Source organism: Mus caroli, chromosome X (assembly GCF_900094665.2).
Source record: "Mus caroli chromosome X, CAROLI_EIJ_v1.1, whole genome shotgun sequence".
Lineage (NCBI taxonomy): Eukaryota > Metazoa > Chordata > Mammalia > Rodentia > Muridae > Mus > Mus caroli.
The window spans coordinates 128517128-128539256 of NC_034589.1; the positions used below are offsets into that span (position 1 = coordinate 128517128).

Consider the following 22129-nt stretch of genomic DNA (forward strand, 5'->3'; position numbering starts at 1 on the left):
AAATATGGCGATCTCCTGACAGACGCTCCTCCATCCCCGCCCCTAATTAATTCTTGGCGTTTGCCATAGGCCAGGCGGCCGAGCGGGAAAGCGCGAGGGGAGGGGGGATGGCGGTGCGTGGGGAGGGGCGGGAATGTGGCAAGAGGAGGGAGAGCGTGCATGGGATTTCTGGAGTCCCACTTAGGCTTCATGACTAACAGGCAGGATAAGACAAGTCTTTGAATTTCGAAGGACTGCAGTTTTGCTATCTGGGAAGATAGTAGGCTGGAGCTAAGGGGAATTATTCCCACTAGCTACTTCGAAAGCTTATGGAAGCACCAGGAACTTTCTAGAATGCAATTGGCAAACGGCCTACCGATCCTTCAAACCGGCAGGGAGGCTTGATAGTAGGAGAAACTGAATTTACTCGCTGCAAATAGGGGGTTGATTATGTTATAGGATGCGCATAAAGTAATATGCAGCTTTGTGTGTTTGTGCTCTTGGGGGCGCATCGTTTGCACACCACTGACATTTGAAGGCCTGGTGTCTCTGGGACTGTGGTTCCAAACTCACACAGCCAAGCTTTTTCAACAGTCTTTAAAATTATTACGCTTACTTATTTTCTGTGATTGTGTGTCTGTGTGCACATGTGGTGATCAGCACACAATTTGAGGGAGTTAAGTTCTCACATTCCACCTCCTGTAAGTTTGGGGTTCTCAGGTCTGGTGACAAGCAACTTCATCCCTGAGCCATTTCCCTGCCCCTATATTCCACTTTTAAAGGGCATGCCTGCTGTGAGTCTACATTTACCTGTGCTGTGGAGTCATCATGTAGTGTTGGCACCAAACCCAGGTCCTGGAAGGGCACACTATGCAAGCACCCCTACCACCATTATCACTACTCCCAACCCCGTGAGCACTGGGGTTGCAGTCATTTTTATGTGGGTGCTGGGGATCTGAACTGGGGTTCTCAGACTTGTATGACAAATGTTTTACCAACTGGGCCACTTCTCCAGACTCCTTTTTCTGTGTGTGTGTGTGCGCACACAGGTGTATATGTGTTCTTATGGGTGGCGAGGTTTTCACGTGTCCATTTGTACATGGAAGCCAAAGGTCATCACCTTGTTTGTTGAGACAGGGTCTTTCAACCACCTAGAAATCACTAAGTAAGCATGGGGTGATTAGCCAGCCAGCAATCTGCTTATTTCCGTCTCTCCCGGTAGTGGTAAGGATTACAAAAGGACACTAACCCTGGCTTTTTTTTTTACAGAACACGAGGTCTGGGGATTGAACTTAGGTCCTTTTCCTTGCACAGCAAGCGCTTTCCTGAGTGATTTCAACAGACCCCTTTGTTTTTGAGACACTCATTACCTAGCTGAGACAGGCCTCTGGCTCTGTATCTTCCTTCCTCAGCATATGCTCAGACATCAGGGAGGGCCCCCATGCCCAGCATTACATTTAGCTTTTCTTTGTAATGAAAACGTTTTTCAAAAATGTCCAGCTATTTGAAAGTTTACAATACTTTATTGTTCACCATAGATGCCTTATTGATGGGTAAAGTACCAGCCTTTAGTCCTTCTAGCAACTGAAACTGCTGGCCAACTTCTACAGATGCTTGCCTCGCTCAACCACTTCCCAGTTTACCTGTTATTAGACATTTATGTTAAATGTAAAAATGTAAGTTGTAGCCATTGTGACTAACAGGAGTGAAGATGTCTCTTCTTCTATAGTGATGCCATTTCCTTTGGATATGTACACTGATTGGGGATTTCTAGATAATTCTGTGTTTGATTCTAGGTAATTCTATGTTTAGATGTTTTGAGGAAGCTCCATACATTTTTTTCCATAATGGATGTACTAATTTGCACCCACAGCAACAGTTCATAAAGGCTTCCTTTTCTCTACTTCCACACCGGCAATTGTTTTCTTTCTCATTTTGTCATTTTTAACTAGAGTGAGGTGTTGACACATTATGATTTTCGTTTCTGCCATACTGAGAGTTTTAAGTACTCGTGTACTAGGATTGGGTCTTGTCCCTCCATCACCAAACTATGTCTCTCTCCAGCTCACTTTTTATCCTTTATTTTGTGATAGATTCTCATTTGAGGTTCCTGGACTGGCCTTGAAATTACTTTGTAGCCCAAGAAGGTTAAACATGCGTTCATCCTTGTCAACATTCCAAGTAGCTGGAGTTAGTTACAGGCCTGCACCATCAAGCCCCAATGAGCATGTTGAAATAATGTATTGGCTTTTTGTATGTCTTTTTTTTTTGAGAAATTAACTTTCCCCATAAGGCTCATGAAACTGGGTAAGGGGTTATAAAAGATTGGAAACAATTGGTGGGGAAGAAGCGATTCTTTTATGGTAGAGAAATGTGTAAGTTGCCCAGGGTCTGCTGGTAATGCAGCTTTTTGTGAGTAGTAGCTCATTCTGAGGTCAGGCTTTTTGGAAAAGCAGTTGCCTGGATTGCCCATGTTCCTGTAAGTAGCCCCTTACCTGTGGCCCTTAATAAGTACTCCCTCCCCCCCACCCTGCCCCGCTCCACACACACAAACATCATTGGTTCATTGAACTGAGTTTGAATGGAGTCATTTCTTTCATTTGCCCTTGCTCTCTCTACTTGGCACAAATAGAAAGACCCCACAAGACATGAAACACTGGGTAACATGGTACCCTTTATTGGGAAATCAAGTATATATGTATGCATTTAAGCATAGATATGTATACAGAACATACATCCAATCAGCTCACTGTCCACAGGGAACTGGTTTCAGAATCCCCGAGACACCGAATTTTGTAATTGCTCTAGCATCTTGCATAAAGTGGAGGAGCAATTGCATATAACCTACCCTTTTTCCCTCATATACTTTAAATCATCTCTAGATTACTTTTAGTGTGTAATAAATGTAAATACTATGTAAATCAACGTTGTGCTGAATTCTTCTTTAAAAAGTGTACCTGTTCAGTTCAAAATATTTTAAATCTGAAGTTGGTTAAATATACTTACTATATAAACTTAACTAAATAATATAAATACATGTGCATATGCATGAGTAATGATACATGTATAATAAATATATGTATATAATAAAGTGTATAAGTGCATGTATATATGTAGAACCCATTGATAAAAAAATCTAACTGGAAACACATAATAACATAATAAAAACAATGTACATCAAGATGATTATCTTTGAACCAGATTTCTCCATTGAATTCCTTGTATTTGTCTTTTCTTTTAAACTTACCTTTTTTTTTTAAAGCTTCCAAAATACACAAAAGTACAGACAACCAAATAATCTCTGTACATGTATTACATGGGTGCAAAAAATAATTAAACCCACACAGCTACACATATATACTCATAAATAAAATAAATAATTCTTTTAAAAGGTTTATTTTAAAGATACTTTAACAGGATTGTTTATGTCTCCTGACAAATTCAGTCCCCCTTTCAGAATGACCTACTGCCATTTCTTCCTCCACAAACATAGCACATCATTTGGAAAGCCTTGTTTTACCCCTTGATTCTTATGTTCAAGCCTTGGCCATCTCTCAACAGGCTCACTGTCTTCTTCTAAGATGTGCACGTATGGTCTTCCTGTCCTGCTTGCTTCTGGGCATTGTGACTGTATATTTACCATTGTAGGATTTGTGACCTCATAGGAATTTAGCATGATTGGTAGCTGGGGTTCCAAGCATTCCTCAGACCCTCCCCAGCTTTCTATGTCAGAAGTGATTCCCCCAAGGCAAGTGAGCTGCTAAGAATCCAGGACCTGGCTTCCTCTAGCTTTGGTGCCACTAGGAAGCACTAAACAAGACAGTAAAGGAATCTATGCAAATTCTATTATTGCTGCTCCATGGGGCAATCAAAGGGCCATGACATAAACTTTCACTATGTCAACCCCCAAACAAGGCTTTTACAGCAGCTAGCATATAAGTGAAGGAAGATGAATTCCAGAGCGGTGAAACCCTGGTGTTTGCTACACTAAACCAGGAAATGCTTCTGCAGGATGTACCAGAACCCTCTATCATTCCTGTGAGTTTCTGTCCTGGGGCAGAGGAACAAAGGCCAGATCCCCTTTCTTCTAGGGCCTTTGGGTAATAAACTCTGGCCAGTCTACGTGATCTTTGTTATTTCTTGACCTCTGTTCACTTGGACAGGGTCGAATGCCTTGACCTAGAGGAATCATACAGAATTACCGGGCATTATCAGAATGTGGGATCCAGGGTGTGTGTGAATTTCTCCTACCATATTCTGACCTATCCTTAAGGTCACCCTAAGTGCCTGGATGGCGTGCTGAAGCCCGAAAAGGTATAAGGGTAGGAGATCTGCCCGGTGCCTTTCAAAAGCTGAGCATAGGAAGGCACTGGTTCCTGTCCTGACTTCTCTACTGAATTGACCTGTAATCTTAGAAACAGATAATCTTCCCAAGAAAGCAGGCTGAACCAGAGCATCCTGGTAGAAGGATAAGAGACGCTCTTGGGATAAACACCTACAGGAGAAAAGATATCAGTGCTGACCAGAGAAGGATGTGAAAATTAAAAGGGCTTCAGGGACACTTCAGAAGATCCCCAATGGAATCTCCAAGAGATCGTGGTTTGCCACAGGGAGCCAGATATTTCTGAGCCACCTTTGAGCAATCACTGGATAAAGGCTATCACCCAGAGATGATGTACAACTTTAGGAGTCTTAGGCTTTCTTCAAACAAACCGATTCCTGGAGAAGGAATACTCTTTGTACTGTGACTGCCAGCATTGCCTTGCAGTTGCTGAAGGTTGGGTGTCTCAAGAATAAAGTCGAGGCAATTGTAAACATGGAGGAAGGGCATTGGAGCTAGACTATAGTTGGAATCCAAGTGTCATAAGCTATAGAATATTAGGAAAGTCACGTATGCTCTCTGAAGCTATTTATTCATTGCAAGAAATGGAATTTTTGGCCTGCCATTCATGGTTGTTGGGAGAAGCAAATAAAAAAAATTTGAGAGAATGCCACCTCTAAAGCGTCATAGAACTCTGCACTCTTAGTTCTCTTCCCTGAACCCAAACTACCTAATCCAAACAATGGTTTAAAGACTAGTTTGCAATTGTATGTAAACTGGCAGAGTTCTTGCAAACTCATAACTCTAGAAAAATCTGACCCATGACAATGAAATCCTCAGTATATATTTAAACTGGCCCTGTTCTGCCAGTCTCTCACTGTCACAGGCCCCTCAGTCTTAAGGACACAGATTACTTCGTAGCCCCCTCTGTCAAGAAGTCAGTGTCACTTGGGCTTTTCAAGGATGTGCATTCTCAGCCACCACATGGGGCCATCAGCCTGAGAGTTACTGTAGATAGTTCTCAACTGCGACAGCTCTGGAACTCAGGGCTCATCATGGGCCCCTGGCTCCAGGGAAGATGAATGCCAGTTTCCTTCATCACTCTCTCCTCATGTGGGAAGAACGAGACATGACAGCAAGAATTAGAAAACTCCACAAGGAGCAGGACTTTTGCCACAAGGCCCAACTTGGGTTAACTTGTACTCTATAACTACTGAGACCCACCAGTAGACACCTGAGTCCTGCTTTCGGCCAGCTAGGACCTCTTACAGATCATGTGATGTAATCCTTGCCTCTGCATGAGTTCCCCTGGGTCCAGAGTCCCTTGACCTTCCTGTCTCTTCAGCACAGCCCCTAAAGCTGAGGTTCTCAATATGTTTACACTAGTCTAACAACACCTGCCCCAAATGTCACAAATGCACATTCTCAGACCCCACACCACTTCATGTGATTTGGATAGGGGTCTAAGTTCAGACCGGGCACGGGCTCTAGTTGCGCAAATCATGTTACAAGCACAGGGTGGATGTAATTTGCTTGTTTTGGGGGAGGGAGAGGAAAGGCATTTGAGACAGGGTCTCAACGTAGCTCCAGTTGGCTTGGAGCTTGCTATACAAGGAAGGAAGACCCAGAACTCCTGATCCCCCTGTCTCTACCTCCCAAGAGCTAGAACTACAATTAGTTATGTACCAACATGCCAGGATGTAATTCGCTTCTTCATCTTCACATTTTCTGGCAACTTCTTCCCTAATGTCACAGTTCCCAATTAGAAAGCAATGCCTTCCCACTTTACTGATCTAGCTTGATTTGCACCTAATGCTTATTTCTCCGGTGGCTTGTTGCTGCTGGAAAAAGCTTTGACATTCCAAAGAGAACATTTGGGATATAATGCAAACAACCATTTTGAACAGAGATTTAAAAGCATTTCATTACAGCCAGGAGTGTGGCATGTAGATTTGATTTTAACTCAACTTGTAAAGACCCGGGTGGTGGGGGGGGAACAAACAGATCACCAGAATACAAAGAAAATCAAGGGCAGGGCTGGGCAAGACACACTCTCCAAATGACAGCTCAATTAGAGATCTAAATGGATCCAGAGAGCTAAATTAGGGAGACTACTTTACTGGAGGAGAAGCCTGTAAAGGCCAGCACACTTGAGCACAATTAAGCTTGGAAACCTCCCTGGGGAAGGAGGTCACTGGGGCACAGTAGGGCTGGCTAAGAGCCTGGGGAGGAAGCATGAGAGACATGAGGAAATTCTGTGAGAAGCTCAGGAGAGCACATCAGGGCTTGGAGCTCAGACCTAAGGGCTGGTGGTGCGGAAAGTTAGAAGGATAGTAGCATAGCAGGTGGCCTCAGATCTGCTCTGAATCAAGAGAGAAAAAGACTTGCTGAGGGAGAAGCTGGAGCCTACAATTTCCCTGTACCTGCCAATCCTAGTGTGATGACAATAAGAAAATGCTCAACTGTAATGGAATTAGAATTCTCTAGGAGACATGTCACACTGAGAGCTAAATATGATTCAGTTCATTAATCTGGCCCCTTAAGCCAGGAGAAAGGTTTATCTTCCATGATAGGGAGCTAGGGCTCACAGCTAAATTTCCACATCCATATTTTCTGACCTTTGCTTCATCTTTTGTATAAATTGTAGCACTAATATGGGTAAGAAGTATCCAGATTTGAAATTTGATTTTTTTCTCCTTAATTTTGACCCAAACTTGAAAATTATTTTTTTATTAAAAACAGGTTTGGTTATCAGAGATCAAACAAACTTTTTCATATGCTAAGCAAGCACTCTCACTGAGCTGGTCCTGTTAGTTAGTTCTCACTTTCCTTCTAGTTTGTTTGTAGTTCTAGATGCTCTTGAATGCATACTGATCTTCTAGTCTTCTAGAGTGCCAGGATTACAGGCATGGGTCACCATGACTGGTTTGTTTTCTCTTAATATGGGTGAGCATTTAGGCTCAGAGCCAGAACTTATGGCTGAAGGCTCTTCTTCCACTTCCTCCCAAGGTCCTTACATCCGAACTAAAGCTAAGTGAGGCTCATTTCTTCCTTTTTCACAGTTGACATGAAACTACAGCAAGACTGAATTAAAATGAGGCTTTCCCAAAGAAATCTCCCACTTGTGCTGTACTTGGATTTAAAGTGACTCCCTGTCTTCTTTTGGGACTTATTTGGGAACCAAGAAATTGGTCATTGGCTTTTAATAGAATCATGGGTGCTTAGAGTTTTGTTATTGTGGCAAATTATGACCAGGGTGTCAGAGCACTGTAGGGAGAATCAGAGACATGTTCTATTTCAAGAGACAGGAAAGGGGGTTCCTGATGCTTCAGATCAGGCAGGAGTGTCCTGTTGCTTCAGCAAAATCTGCCTTTGTGAAACTTGGTAACTCTTAGTGCCAGCTAGCCAGGGGCACAACTCTCCAGTGGTTAATTGAGATTTTTCTTCAGGCCACATGGCATTCAGAAGGAAGAAGCACTTGCCTAACTGGTGTACAAGGGAATATTTAAGGTATGTGTTGTGTGTGTTGCTTCACCCAGGAAGGCTTGTTCCAGGTGAACAGGTATGTTTGGGGAGACACACTTGAATGGTAGACTAAGCTTGCTACATGCATTGTCAAAAAGATCAACTTTTTGATGTTATTATGTGAAAAATTGACCTGAAAGGAACCATGAACAAAGAAACTGTCCACAAAACAAAACAAAAAGATGAACACGTTGGTGACAGTTTGTATCTGTTCGGCCCAGGGAGTGGCACTATTTGGAGGTGTGGCCTTGTTGGAGTAGGTGTGTCACTGTGGGGATGGGTGTATCACTGTGAACTTGGGCTTTAATACCCTAGTCCTAGTGGCCTGGAAGTCAGTCTTCCACTAGCAGCCTTCAGATGATGTAGAACTCTCAGCTCTGCCTGGATCATGCCTGCCAGGATGCTGCCCTGATACCACCTTGATGCTAATGGACTGAAACTCTGAACATGTAAGCCAGCCTCAATTAAATGTTGTCCTTATAAGAGTTGCCTTGATCATGGTGTCTGTTCATAGCAGTAAAACCCTAACTAAGGCAACATCTTTGGGTATTTGATATGTGGCCTTTAAGTATTTAATATGTTAAGGTCCTCCCTTCTATACTGTTTAGAAAACATAATAAGAAGGTTCAGATCTATATAAATTAGACATGAATACATATTTGTGGGATATTTCTTTCTTTCTTTTTTGGTGCTGGAGATTGACTCCAGTGTTCTTCTATATATCACATAAACACTCAGCCTCTGAGCCACACCCTCACACAACAATAGACCTCTGTCATTGTGCTACATAGCTCTGTTAACTCTCTAAGCTTCCACTGTAAAATACTTTAAGAAAGCTGGCTATCCCACAGAATGTCCCATTGATCCACTTAACCAAAACAAAAAATTGCTTTCACACTAGAAGCTTGAGCAATACACAATTACTCACAGCATGGAGGGTAACCCTTGTGAGGATTAAAGGCCTTACCACATTAATAAATTTTTAGGTGCCGGTGAGTAGGGGGCTAAGCAATTACAACCTAGGTAAAAGACAGGAGGCCTGTCCTGACCCATATGCTAGGTGATGCAAATTCCCTATACTTTGAGCAGAGGCCAAAATAAGAAAGCACTCTGCATCATCTATACACTAACAATGCTGTTTGGAGCACATGGCCATTATATCCTATAGGGGCAGGGAAATGGCTAGATGAAATTTATAGCAAGCCTATGGAGATAATCACAATGTAGATCTCAAGGACTTAAGACAGGATAATTATAGGCCTTTAGCAAATCACCTGTATGCTTTGGGCCCTGGTATAAATGGAACAAATGGATGATAGGAAAACAGTATGCTTGTGACCACAAATGTTCATCATGACCTAGGGTTGGTCATTCCCATCAAATTCTACATCAGATAGGCCTAGTAATAAGCTTTTATAAAGAAGTGGTTCAGCCCCAGAAAAACAAAGGGACACACATACCTGTTTTGGTAGGTGGTCCAGACATAGGTCATCCACCCTGATTTTATCAGCATCTCTTCCTAAGCATATACTTGCAGTATATAGTTATGATTTACTTCTAGCCAGCAGACAAAGGAGGTAAACAGCCTGAGGTTGGTCCATGGATGGGCTGTCATGATATGCAGGTGTAAGCTGAAAATGAATGACAGTTATATTTGACAGATTGTGATTAGGGATTCTGACTGGTCATTCAGGTAACACCATTTTTGGGTCTATGTAAGAGATTAGCTTCTCTGTCATCTAAATTTTCCTCTCTCTTTCATAGTTGGTGATTCAAACAGTATCTCTTAACTTGCACCTTGGTAACTAACAGTATCTCAGAAGGTTTCTTAATGCCCTTTTCAATTTGCAAGATCTTTTTACCATTAGGACTATTACTGTATGTGTTCTAGATATCTTCTAATCTAGCTTTATTTTTAAGCATTGTTTAAAATATTTTTTTGGTAAGCTGGAGGATGGGGAGACAGGCTACAAACTACTGTCTTCTAGTCATGACATGGCTGTTTGCACTCATGAACTCAGAGCAGTTGTGCTTACCTATAGACAACTTGCACAAGCTCAAGCTAACCAGGTTTTCAGCATAGATGGGGGTGGATATCTAAACCTCACTCCTTACTGGCAAACTGTTGTCAGTGGATAGTTGCTAGGGGAGGGAAAGTCATTCTTTATCTAGTCCTATATCCACTGATAGATTCCTCCTGATCTAGGTAATACCAGAAGCGCATAATCACATGGGAAGTACTAACTAGAATTGGTAGGCTATAAAAAAAGCAGAAGTGGGTGGGTTGGGGAGCAGAGCAGGGGAAGAGTATAGGGGACTTTCAGGATAGAATTCGAAATGTAAATGAAGAAAATATCTAAAATAAAAATAAAAATAAAATGGAAAAAAGCTATATTGTTTAGAGGGGGACATTTGGGCAGGGTGATATTAGGGGAGTTAGAGGGATCAATGGTGGTAAATATGATTACATTTTATTGTATACATGTATGAAATTTCCAAGAATAAAGGAAAAATTAAGTGTCCTTTGCAAGCCAAATAATTCGCTTTAAACTACATCTTCTCATTTTCTCTGATACCTACCAAAAAGTAATAATTTTTGCTCATAGGCATAAACTTCATGATATATTAAGAGGTAAAAGCACTGGGTGGTGGTGGCACAAGCCTTTAATCCCAGCACTTGGGAGGCAGAGCAGGTGGATTTCTGAGTTCGAGGTCAGCCTGGTCTACAGAGTGAGTTCCAGGACAGCCAGGGCTACACAGAGAAACCCTGTCTCGAAAAACCAAAAAAAAAAAAAAAAAAAAGTAAAAGCAAACAACAAAATAATGGACAGAGAACATTTACCACCCTCACCCCATTTTATTATAGGGCTCACTAAGGTTTTTGCGAAGTTCATTTAGGGGCTGGAGAGATGGCTCAGCAGTTAAGAGCACTGATTGATCCTCCAAAGGTCCTGAGTTCAAATCCCAGCAACCACATCACAACCATCTGTAATGAAATGTGATGCCCTCTTCTGGTGTGTCTGATGACAGCTACAGTGTACGTAGATATAAAAATAAATAAATAAATCTTAATTTAAAAAAAATCCTAGGATGGGGCCCAGGATTTTGTCTTTTTGTCAAATAAAAGTCGTAGAGGAGGCACTTTATCTACTATGTGTGTTTAAACATGTTATAAATCATAGATAAAGGTATAAAGATACACATCATATCAACATTGCTTACTCCTGATGGGAGGAACCAGAAGAAAGAGAATATGATGCCATTATTTACATAGTTCTGTTGTTCTTATGAGAATGGGTGTGAATTCCTTAGGACTTTCCTTTAATATGTTGATCCTTAAAGGCATGTCAAAAGCCTTCAAAACAAGGAGTAACACAAAGCTGTTAGAGGGACAGTGGGAAGCTTGTCCTGATTCTTGGCCAAGCCTTTCTTCTCAGCCCTACTATAACATCAGGCATTTCCCCTAAATAAAGGCAGCTAATGCTGGCTAGTGGTAGATGAGGTTTGCACCTATGGGACCATGAAATAGTTAACAGGGTTTCTATGTTGTTTAAATTTTGGTTCACACCAAAAATAGTTTATACAGGTTGTGTAACAGCTGCTGTTGAAATTATGTCTAATGGAAGGTTTTGATTCACACCAAAAACACTTACATGTGTTTTGAGTGGCTAAAACTTCTGGTTTCCTAGGAACTAACTATACAAGTCTCCCCTGGGGACTCTGAAATCATCCTTCTTACTTTTTTGCCTGGTTCACTGCCTTGGAAACATTCAAAACAGATTGGCTGATCTGCTTCTAGGCATTGGGATTATGAGACTTGCTTGTCTTTTTATTTAGAAAAAAATGTTTTTCTGATTATGCAAGTAATTACATGCTTACTGTAGGAAATTTGAAAAAGAAAGAAAAGTATAAAAAGAAGTAAAATAAGAATCAGTCATAATCCTACTTTTCAGAAGCAACCAGTGTTAACCTCTTGGCACGTTACCTTCCAATATCATTTCCAGGCACTTTTTATAGAGGTGAGCTCATTTTTGGATATAGAATTTTGTATACTGTTTTTATTATGCAATGTCATACAAGTAAGCAATGTTTAATAAGTTATGCATTTATACTGTCTCATCTTGTTTAGATGAACTGTAGTTTACTTTCCAATGCCCTTTTAATTTACATTAAGTTGTTTCTAGTATGAAAATACTACCACAGCTTATACATCTGGGAATAAAACAACATCTGAGGGGATGGAGTGATGGTTTGTCAGTTATGAGTACTTTCTGCTCTTCCAAAGGACTGGAGTCTGCTTCTTAGCACCCACATCAGGCAGCTCTCAGCTGCCTCTGACTCCAGCCCCAGGGAATTGCATGCCTTCTGGCCTCTGCAGACACCTGCACACACGTGGTATGCACACGCAGACAGACACATTAATAAAATAAGTCATAAACTCTTTTAATTGAAGCTGCTGCCCATATGTAATGCTGGTGCTGGTGTTGGCTCATGGTTGTACTGTAATTATAGATTTCCAGTTTTTCACCTATGAACTAGCATGTAGTTAGCATAGTACATTCCCAGATATCTTAGCCCCGCCCCCCCCCAACTAAGGAGGCTGACTTACAGAAAATGGAAGAAAAGGAAACAAATGAAGTCATAGTTCCAGTGACAGAAAAAGGCAAATATGCTATCCTAAAGTCCAAATTGAATGAGATCCCAGGACAGCGACAACAATGATATCTTTATATAAAGCGAAATGTTTATGTAGCTATGCTTGCATTGTGCTTTGTTCTCGTCTGAGGTGTTCAGTCAAAAACGTGTACATATTGTTTCTTCTGGTTGAAAGCTGCCAGAAATACCTCGTCCAGGTGAGCTGCATGCTGCTAGATGATCTAATGCCACGTGTGACATCTCATTAAAACTTGTTTATTTTTTCTCACTTAAAGTGTGTGTCTCTTTCCAACTCCAAAGTGATGATGGTTGAAAAAAATATATATATATATACACATTCCCATTCTTCTTTGGCACTCCTCCAGAACCTTGTAAATAACAGGACTGTAGTTTTTATTTATTTAAGAATTAAAATATAATTACATCACTTCCGCCTTCCCTTTCCTCCTCTAATCCCTTCCATGTCCGCTCTCTTCAATACCTCCTGTATTCCTGCTCTCACTCGCTCACAGAGTAAAGGCTGTAGTTGTTTGAAAGCAACACTCTCTCCCAAAGGTGTGACAATACGAAGACAAGCATGAAAGAAGGCTAAGCGAAATTGTCGCTAGTTTTCAAAGTGAGGGTTGGCACTATACTACGCTTCTCTGCAACCCCTGTGTGAGTATGCTCAGAATTCTCCATACAATGAAGAATGAAGTGGAGGGGGCCAGAGTGAAGGGTCAAGAGTAGAATTCAGTGGGGAAGAGAGAGAGAGAGACTGCAGAAACTGCAGGTAGAAATGAAAAGAACAAATCCAAACAATCCACATGATCGTCATAGAAAAGATAACATTTAACGTGGTTTTGAGTTGGAATTTTTTCACCTGTAACCCATTTTCTAAAACAGTTAGGTAACTGCCCAGCCAGTTTTAAAGGATACACTCAAAATATGTGGTTTTTGTGACCATAACGATTTAGCCATGGTAAGCAGAAATCCAACTGATTCCTAAATAATTGAAGAACTCATATTGCACTGACTTAGAAACCGTGCTGCCGTTGATCGCCTCGGCCTTCTAGCCCTTGCAAGAACACAAAGGTGAACTTGACTAACTTTACAGTTTCACAGAAGCCAAGCAGCCTTTCCACAGATAAAAGCACTACATAGAAAAATAGTTTTTCTAACAACGTCCTCCCTGCCCCCCCTCCGGCCAGCTCTGCTGACTTCATCCGCAAAACCAGTTACTCTAGCCAGTTTTTCCAAGTCTCTGTCCCAGCCTCTGGCATGTGATACCGTGATATTACTGGTCTTTCTCCCCTCGAAAATGACAACTATTTTGAAGTCAAGCCTCTGTCTCACCCAGTTTTTTTGTTGTTGTTGTTGTTTATTTGTTTTTTTTTAATACCTAGGACAGTCCAGGAAAGTTATAAGGAACATAATAAGCACATGGGAACTTAACAAAGGAATAAATATACAAAACTACTGAAACTGGAGCACAGAAATGAATGGCTAAGGTTTGGCTTATAGGCTTTTAGAAGCTGTTACAGGCTTGAGACAGTTCCTTAACCTCTGGTAGTCTCAGCTGCAAACTGAGGATGCCCATGCCAAACTTTCCTACTCCACAATGTTATTGTAACACGCAAAATCAACGGGAAGTAACGCGTGTGAAAGCATTCTGAAAACCAAAGGGAACGCAGGCCATCTGGGTTGGGTTGAGAGAGACAGCTAGGGTTCGGGTTTGCTTTTCCTGGGTCACTGTGAGATTAAAACGCTGTGATGTATGTCAAACACTTGGCAAGGCACCTGGGACGAAGCCTGAATATTCTCTTGAATATGAAAGGGTCCTAGGGCAGTGCGATTATCTATGAGCTGGTATTATGGGCTAGATGGCCTTTAAAATTACCATCAGACCTCTGAAGTCATGATAGTTAGTGTCTTCATAATCTACATGTATGTACTTAGAATCTCTATATAACCCCTTTGGAGACTGCTGTTACCTCCACTGGGTCTGAGTATGGTCTTTATTTGTGTGTATACGTTTGGATTGCATATGACGATACATATGTGTGCGTATATGTGCATGTGTCTGCATATAACTAGATTGATTTTTATCAATGCTGAGTGCTTTATTGTACTGAGTATGATGATAGTCCCAACTAAAGTATATCTATCTCTATCACACATATCTATGGAAAGATGTGTGTGGCTTTTTATGTTTATATGTACATAAAGATACACTGTGTGCATACATAAATATATAAAATATGCATATTTGTGTGTACGTGTATCATGGTAAGATTTGCCACCCTGGCTTATTTTAAGGCAAGGATGAACAGAAGCTGTTGGCCCTACTAGGTCTAGGGTTAGAGAAGGCCACAGGCCAAAGCCCTGTTAACATGACTCTCAGGGTATGTACTGTAATATCAGAATGAAGGTCAGGCAGGCAGGGCTAGGAGGATATAGATCTTCATAGCACAAATAGACATGGTAGCTGAAGCAATATGGGTAAAGGGAGAGGACAAAAAATGAGTATTGGGATGTCAGGATCTATGATACAAGAAGGAGAAATTATAGGCTGGTGAGGATCCTGTGCACAGGAAAAAAATGGCGTTGCCTGGGGGTCTTCTGCTGAAGAATGTGGAGAAAGGGGCCAAGCGGCAATGTGAAGGGGAGCAAATGGGCAAGAGACTATTGCAGCTTTTGTTAATTCCTACGGAGTCTCATCAAGGATACCTCGGAGTCAAAGATCAGTGCTAAAGAAAACCAACTTGACATTAAAGACACAAGAAACCCTACACATTTTCATGGCATGCTCCCCCCCCCCCAAATGCAGAATCAGAAGAAAACTTCAGGAGCCAGAGATTCCAATAGGCCAGTTCTCCCTTCCCCTGAGTTTGTCCCTGGATGACGTCACTGTGTTCGTGTTATTTCAGAGAACCACAAACACTATCTAGAAGCTGAAGCCTTTGTTGAACTGCCAACCCAAGATATTTATCTTTTTTGCTTTAGATTTTCCATGACCCTCAAGAGAAAGAGAGCTCAGAGGATGATCCAGCAGTCTAAGGATGTTCCAGAGGTCTAAGGAATCTTACATTTGCTTGTTCTTATTTTGTCAATTTGGAGGACGAAAAAGCTGGTGGCAAGGCACTCTGTGAAGAAAAGAGTCATTTCTTCATCTCTTTCACACATCCTTTCCCCAAACAAACCTTTGGCTTGTTCCTCACTTGAGACTAACAGTGGAGACATAGGCAAGTCCCTTTCCAACAGAGAAAAATGGGTTCTGATTCCAATGGCTCACAATCTAGGTATGCTAGATTAATTCTAAAAGACGACAACAACACATGATATCCTGCAGTCACATTTTCAATGTGACTGGGGTTTTCCTGTCCTCAAGTAGAAGAGGCTAGTTTCTTTCTTTCTTTCCTTCCTTCCTTCCTTTTTTTTTCTTTTTTTTTTAATTTGAATGTTTTTTGGAGACAGAATTTCTCTGTGGAGGCCTGTCTGTCCCTGAACTCACTCTGTAGACGAGGCTGCCCTCGAACCCACAGAGATCCACCTGCCTCTCTCTCTCTCTCTCTCTCTCTCTCTCTCTCTCTCTCTCTCTCTCTCTCAAGGGCTGGGATGAAAGGTGAGAGTGACTACACCCGATGGAAGAGACTGTTTTTGATACAGGCTAGTCCTGGGATTGGTTGAACAGGTAAGATGCAACAAGGAATAAGCTGAGACTAGATCTGAAAAGGCCCTGATAGCTTTTGGGTTGGACCACTGTGCAAGTTTCCTGATGGAAAGAACAACTACATGGGAGAAAACTGAAACACGTTATTCAGCAAGCAGGACCAAGAGGCAAGGCATGCGTGGTACTACCTTGGCCCCTCTAAACTCAGATGTCAAATGTGAGGCATTTTTCAAATTGTCTCAGTTTGGGTGGATAACAAATAGCTGAGTTTCTGAACCATGAGATGGGCTTTATTTTGTCACTCAGCAGACCCAGGACAACTAATGAGAGAGTGACCTTTGTGCTAGTCCCTGCTTTTTTTTTCTAAAAAACCTTAAAAAAAAAAGATTGCTTAAAATTGTATGTGCACGAGGGTTTTGCTCATCGGTATGTACACACCTGCTGCCCTCAGGGGTCAGGGGAGGTCATTGGATTGTCTGGAATCGGAGTTATGAATGATGGTGAGTCACCATGCAGGTGTTAGGAACTGAACCCTTGTCTTCTGAAGGGAAACAAGGGCTCTTTCTTAACTGCTGAGTCATAGATCTCCAGCCCACTCTATGCTTTTCCCAAGTTATCAAAAACAAGTCCTTAAAAAATCAAAGATCTCAAAATACTCTTTGAAATGCTCAGTCCAGTGAGTTATGTTTACTCCACATTAGGGCTACTAAGAAGACCATGTTACTCCATTACATACATGCAAAAGTCTAACTCAGCTAACCCTTCAACAACTGTCTTTAAAGAAATAATGTTATTTTCATTTTACAGTGGAGAACATTGTGATACAATCCATTAGTGAGCTATGAGTTATATGCACGAAGTAGGCCACTGAGACCATGTATTTGAAGAACATTATCTTGTCTCTGGCTTCTTCCTGCCACTCTGTGCTTCCTACCTATAAGGTAAGCGGCTTCTGTCTTCCTTGCCTTTCTATGATAACTCTTCTGCCTACCACACAGACTTAAAAGCAGTGGGGGCACTTACGCACAGATTTAAATCTCTGAAACAAGGAGCTGAGATCTGTGCTCTATTACTTTATGACCTCAATTATTTTTGTCACAGAGACAAAAGCATCTAACACACACATGAATGTACACACACACATACACACATGTACACATACATGCACACACGCGTGTGTGCTCACGTACATGCACACACACTCCAAGGTATACATTATCTCATATACTAGAGGTGGCTAATCCTGGTTCTCATAGTATAAATGCTATGGTATAGTTAAGATGTGGGCAGAATAGAGGGAAGGAAAGAGCCTTCTCACTTCTCATCCTCTGACCTCTAGTCTCATCATGCCAGGCATCCAATGGAAAATTCCCTTTTCCACTGTCTGAATACAAACCCAACCCATTGTTACACTGGTGCAGGAAACTACTTATGTACAGTTTCTTAAATAAGTCAGACAGAATTCAAGTGCTATGTACAGTAAGAGGTAAGTCTAAGCATATCCATGGCTTTACAACTGTCAAACACTAGAAACACTCAGGCTGTCCATCACAGTTAACACAGACAAATTGTATTATTTTCTATAATAGGACAGACAAATTGTATTATTTTCTATAATAGGATACTGCACAACAATAAAAATGAATCAATCACAGACTTCTGCAATAGCACAGGGAAGTGCCTCAAAACTATGGTGGGAAAGGAAGTAGTCACAATGAAATGCATACAACAGATTACAAGTGTGAAAGTTTGAACCTATATAAATCAGAATTAGATCATTTAGGGATGCTTATACGGAAGATAAACTCACAAAGGAAAACAAGGAAAATTGCTGAGAGAAGGAATGTTAAGAGTAGAACAGAATGGAGGGGAGAGGAGAATGCTTATGTTGTTCTTTTCTTGTCCAGGTCGGTCATCAGAGAAGTGAGAACCTTACAAACATTTCTGTGGTTTTTGTAGACAAGGTCTTGTTGTGCAGCACAGGCTGGCCTTAGCATCAAAGCCTACCTGCCTCTTGCTCCTGGATGTTGAGATTACAGGCTTGTGATTATACATCTGAATACCCCCCCAACTTTTATGACAAACATCTTTTGGGTTAAATATTAAATGTTATCATTATTTAAACAATTATTACACTTATTACATTTCTGTTTTATTACCAGTCCTAAAAGTCATTTTTAAATATCACAGTGTCAGCATTTAATTAATCATGCTGATCCCACAGCCTGAGCTATCACTATGTAAAATTATCAGAGAACAATAGTGATCATAGACTGCACTCAGAAGATTTAAAGAGCAAAAGTTGTTATATATACTATGTATATTTCTACCACATTGTCTGCACATCTTATAAGCCTATTTATAAATATAATCATCTCAGTTGTGGCACGTTTTAATTGGAGACCAATGTTTATAGTTACAGAGTTTCATGGACCAATCCATGTCATAAATAAAAGTTTTTCTGCAGACAAATATCACACATTTAGACACTGTAACTGCTAGAAGTCCAAGCTCAGTTCATGCTGCTTGAAAAGTTCAGATGGTGCTGTCTTCAATACCATTCGTGGTAGTGGCACTGAGTTGAAAACTGTCAAGTACTCTCAGAAAATAGCAGGGGCTTCCGGAAATTCTTCCCCCTGTAAAAGCAATGAGAATTCTATCAAAAGAGGTCAAAGTTGCTCTTTTTTTTTAATTTTAGAATTTAACCGAACACTAGTAATCATCCAAAGAGCCTATAGTCACAAAAAAATGTTGAATTTTGTTAACAACAGTGAATGTAGTTGCACTTTGAGCTTGACATTTTACTTTTCCTCAATCACATGGTAGGCTTCAAAACAGACCATCTTAACATGCCTGTGAAAATCAGCACCCCAGCAGCCCCAACAACCCCCCCCCCCAGTGGATGGGGGACACATTTTTACTTTCTGCAAAGTTCCAAATTCAGTTAGCTGCTATGATTACTACGTCTGGATGTTCCCTGGAAAATTATTTCCCCAAGGCCTATCTTTATTTGACTTGACTCGGAGTTTATTCCGTGTGCAAAGACTTGTCACTAGAAGCATTGTCAAAAACAATCAGTGGCCATAGCTTAACCCAGCAGCAACCTGGGGCTGTTCAAAAAAAAAAAAATGCTTGGGACAAAAACAAGCTGTCAAAAATCTGAAAAGGCAGGGCTCCCAATGGAGGAGCTGGAGAAAGTACCCAAGGAGCTAAAGGGATCTGCAACCCTATAGGTGGAACAACATTATGAACTAACCAGTACCCCGGAGCTCTTGACTCTAGCTGCATATGTATCAAAAGATGGCCTAGTTGGCCATCAGTGGAAAGAGAGGCCCATTGGTCATGCAAACTTTATATGCCCCAGTACAGGGGAACGCCAGGGCCAAGAAGTGGGAGTGGGTGAGTAGGGGAGTTGGGGAGAGGGGGGAGGGTATGGGGGACTTTTGGAAATGTAATTGAGGAAAATACGTAATAAAATATATTTTAAAAAAATCTGAAAAGGAAAAGCCAGAGAATGAGATGTTCAAAGTTTTTGTTTGTTGTGTTTTTGTTTTGTTTTGTTCTGTTTTGTTTTTCTTTTGTTTTGTCACTTTTTTTTTTTAATATCAACCTAGTCCTTCGAAGGTCATTAGCATGTGTAGGGCTGTGTGCCTGCTCAGAACTGCATTTTTCATGTAGAAGAAACTCAAAGGAATAGAGTTGATGTTAAGAAGAATTTACTAACAGACTTGCTTAGGAGACTTTAAGCCACACAAGCAACCCTTAAGGAGCACTGCCCTGGAAGATAAGTAACTTGCTAACCAGACCTGTTAGAGATAAGGGAGACTTTGAGACTTTAGGATTTGAGGATGTAAATGATTGTTCACCCAAATTGATAACCCTTAAGCCCCATTCCTACGAGCTGGGAGACAACCCTGACTTAAAACCAGCCATTAGGTCCATCTCCATATCAAAGGACATGTTTTTATCAAGTGGCCTAAAGAACCAGATCTCTCTTGAGAAAGTGATAATTCAGCCAGGTGGGCAAGATAAGATTGGGGAGCAATTGTTTATGAAGAACAGTGCTGGTGTACTTAAAATGATCCTGGCACTAGTCAGCATCTGTGCTGTGTAAGTTTCCAGTCTGCCTTAGTGGCCAGACTTGCTGGCGCCTGTCCCTGTTTAAACTGTTCAAACTGTAACATGGGGCCAGGACCTGAAAGAGAATTAAGGATGATAGTGTTTGTGGAATGCATATGTGTAAGGTGTATAAAAGTTAGCAAAATATATTCTATGCTGGTTCCTCTTTGAGCATTAGCCAAAGCTGGGCCTACAATATTATTAAAGAGCTTTCCCTTTTATTCATCTCTAATTGTGCCGAGTGATTTCACCCTGGGAACGCAGATTATTTATATAACACATCTACCTAGAAAAACCCAGATAAGGGTCTAACTTTTCAACCCTAGCTGACCTTGAGGCTCGGTATAGGTTGGGAGTTACGTCTAAGCAGAATTAGAAGTTGTCTTTCTGAATGGCAGTGCAAGTCCCGACCTCCACCCACTCCCTTTGGCAAAGGCTAGGAGAGTTGTTGATTTGGGACATTTAAGGAAATATTTCTCCCAAAACTACCTGACCAATAAGTTGAAAGAGCAAATATTTCATTGGTTCTCCATTGCAAAGATGAAAGCCTTAAAGATTTAGGTCACAAAAGTCAATAAATAAACAATAGATAGCAAAATGCAGCAACCCTTTTGGAGGTTGTCACAATAGATGACTTCCAAAGTTGTAAATTACATTGTTTAAAACATTTCTTTTTCAACAACAAAAGAATATATAAAAAGAATATATGATACATAAAAAATAGCCCACATAGAAACTATGACCAATAATACATAGGCTAAAAGGCAAAAGGTGGTGAAATGAAGGTATCTTCAAAGAAGCCCAGTCCATTGAAGTTAGACAAGAACTGTAAATATGTCATTTGAAATACATTGGTAGGGGGATATGGCTCAGCAGTTAAGAGCACTGAGTCCTCTTACAGAGGTCCTGAGTTCAATTCCTAGCAACCATATGGTGGCTCACAACCATCTGTAATGGACTCCAATGTGCCCTCTTCTGGTGTGTCTAAAGACAGTTACAGTGTACTTGTATACCTAAAATAGATAAATGTATCTTTTTTTAAAAAAGAAATATATTAAGGGACTTAATAATGGAAGGGCTACTGAAAAGGAAGCAGGAGTTTATTTTGCTGCTGAATTACTATGAATTTAGACGTGTATTTGAGGTACCTCACATGGAGAAAAATGACGTATATAACAGAATGCATTAATTATAGCTCTGGACCTGATTTTATACTATGAGTGTGGTAGCACAATTAGTTTAAGTCCTGTCAATATTTGTGTGGTCTGTTTGTGAAGCAAGTAGACAGCAGTTAAGGCATTCTGAAACAGCTCTTAATTCCTTTCTGCAAACAATGTCAAAGATATTTTCAGTCACCAGGAACTTGGGTACAGTGTGCTTTAGAATTCATTGCTTTGTGTTTGGAAAAAAATCAAAGTTCCCCTGAGTAAAGTAGAGCTGTGGGTGCAGGATTTGTTTGGGTTGAGCCCATGCTAAAAGACTTGAAGTTAAATTGGCTATTCTGAAAGAGGTGATGAATGGTGTTATCCTTCAGTAAGTATCTGGGCTGGACTATGTCATTTCCTTCCAAATGTGCTAGAGATTGCCATAAAACAAAAGCTAAGGATTACTAGAAGGCTATGATAGAGGTCAGGCAAAAGATGGCACAAAAATAGAATTTGTACTATCTGGAACAGCTGATTCTGAATTTGGAATGCATCAAAACCCACTTCATAGCAAAGAAACTCGTGATCGGCCGGATTGTTATTATTCTTCAAAACAATGTATTCTTTTTTTTTTAATTAGGTATTTTCCTCATTTACATTTCCAATGCTATCCCAAAAGTCCCCCATACCCTCCCCTCCCTCCCCCCCCCACTCCCACTTCTTGGCCCTGGT

General features: G+C 40.9%; 1 pseudogene; it reads left to right on the forward strand.

The window, feature by feature from the left end:
* The first annotated feature begins 15061 nt into the window (after positions 1 to 15061).
* LOC110286401 overlaps positions 15062 to 22129 on the forward strand; it is a 9136-nt pseudogene continuing 2068 nt past the window's right edge.